Source organism: Alligator sinensis, unplaced genomic scaffold (genome assembly GCF_000455745.1).
Source record: "Alligator sinensis unplaced genomic scaffold, ASM45574v1 scaffold1836_1, whole genome shotgun sequence".
Lineage (NCBI taxonomy): Eukaryota > Metazoa > Chordata > Crocodylia > Alligatoridae > Alligator > Alligator sinensis.
Genome location: NW_005843371.1, coordinates 171,467 through 173,852, shown reverse-complemented (window position 1 = coordinate 173,852; position 2,386 = coordinate 171,467).

The window sequence follows — 2,386 nt, the reverse complement described above, 5'->3', positions numbered from 1 at the left end:
TTTCGGTCGGTCTTTATATCGGGGTGTTTTAGCTTGTGGTTCATCCAGGTATGCGGCGACGCTGGGTTCTGCTCTCGGACTCCAGCCCCCTTGGAGGAGTCGCGTGTAGAGTGAGACCTTCAGTATCTGACTCCTCTAACCTTTCTATTGACCCGGTGGCACTTTCCATCTGTCCAGAAGGAACGGGAAGTGCTCCCCAACCCCGAAACATCCACAGACGAGAAATGCACAGAGCCGAAGCGCGGAGGATCACATTGAGATACAGCCTTCAACGTTTCCCTCTTCACCCTGCCGCTTCCTCCTGTCCTCCAGCTTTTCTGCGCTGGTGACAACCGTCACGTTGTTGTTTCAGTCGCAGTCACACCTGGTAAAAGGAGTCGCGTTCCTACCGACGCGTCCCAGGCCCTCTGCAAACGCGGCATGCATCTACAGCGGCGAGTGCCCGGGGAGTCATGATGCAAGGCTGTAGCCAACGAAGAGGGAAGGGAAGAGAGATTTTACCTCCAGTGGTAGCTCTTTATGGAGACCCTAAAACTTGTGACCAGGATCTCGGAGCTTCAGCCGAGCCAGGACTCTGCGGCCAAGCCTCTTTCTTCTCGACGACTCCCAAGATGAATGGGAATAAACCGCTCAACAAGCCTAGGTTGATCAGATGGACTGAGGGGTACCTTTGAGGTGTAGCTTCAGCATATTCGCAGAGTCTGAAATGGACCGTCGCGGACACGGACGGACGCAGGCAATGTTTGAATTTTTCTGCAATAAATTGCTAGCGGAGGCCTTGCTCTGTGCTCCTTCCACGTCTGGATCCGAGACAGATGCACGGAGCACGTGGCCGAAGCCAATCTCCTCTCTTCTGTGGCCAGCTTGGGCAGCTCCCGGCCCTCCGTCCCGGTGGGCCCGGCCGGCGCGCAGGACACCAAGACGACGGGCTGCGGGGCTCTGAGTTTCACTAGGGGGTAAACGGGAGGTGTTGCAAAACTGAGTGGTTTAGACGGGACCATGTTCCTTCGACTATCAGACCTCCCCTTGAATTTAAGATGCACCACGATCTGCTGACCCTCAGCTTAAGAAAAGAAAGCAATAAAGAAAGAGGCTGTTTCCTAGATACAGCCTCTACATGGTGCAGAGGACAGCTTTTTCCTTCTTTTTTTTTTTTTTAACTCAATTTAAGACACAGGTTGTCTTTAGAAGAAATATCTCATTTTAAAAAGAGTGGCTTTCTATTCAAAAAGAGTGCCTTTCTATTCAAAGGAATCCACAAGGTCATTTTTAAGGCTCCAGCTCCAGAAATACTCAGCATCCATCCACCGATCCACTTCGTTTAGGGTCTCTTGAGGGTCAGGCTCTTTTGAACTATCTGGGATAAGGGAACAGGCATCTTCGATACAAGTGTGATAGTCCCTAACTCATTCCTGAGACATTCCTGGTATATTAGCTTCATTTTACTGTGTATGAGAACCTTTCTTTGCAAACTATAGGAAAGGCCTGATGACTGGCACAGCACTTTGGGGCACACGTCCATTTTCTATCCCTGCTGGTAGCCTGGTTGTCAGCAAAAATGATGGTGGGAGCTCTTTGCTGCTCTCTCAAACACAGCAGGCTCTAGCGAAGTTTCACGTGCACCTCTGAACTGTTTTCCATCAGGCCATTCCTCTGTCAGCAACCGGGCTGCGAGCACATCTTTAAAAAAAAGGGGGAAGAAACCTCCCCACTCCCCCACCTCTGCACATTAACACCACAGTCCTTTTTGCTTCCTTACAAAAATAGGATACACGTTATAAATGTCCTCACTCTATGAAGAGCAACGTTTGCAGCAGAGTCACGCAAGCAAAAAAGCCTGACAGCAGGTGTTAGCAGCCGGCTGGGCTGGAACAACGTGGCTGCCTGTTATGTGCAGTCTGGACAGTTAAAATACCTGCAGGTAAGTCGGGTATCCTGGGCCTGCCTGGTACCCGAGAGAAGGGGGGATATATAGAGCATTTGTTAGTCAAGTCCAACATTGGACTAAGCAAAAAATATAGCTAGCTTTATCCTCTTTAAAAAAAGAAAAAGTCATTTGCCACATTATAAAACTTAAGGCTGGCTGTGCCATAGCAATCCTCCCAGGCTCGATTTATCCCCCTTCCCTTTTAAAGTTGTCCTTACCCCTGGACTGGGGGCTGTCTCTATGGCACTTGCACCAACTCCAAAGGCTGCACTTCACGAGCATCAAACTTCCTGGTGTCTGCCCTGGATTTGGGCAGGGGCAGTGAGCTGAGAGATGCCAAACCCCAGTAAGGGATCCCTGCTTCGTATTGAAGCGTGCAGCCTTTTAGAAAGACGGAGACTATGGGGCTTTTCCCCATAGATGCGGGAGGTGGATGGGCGCATTGCACATTTCCAAATG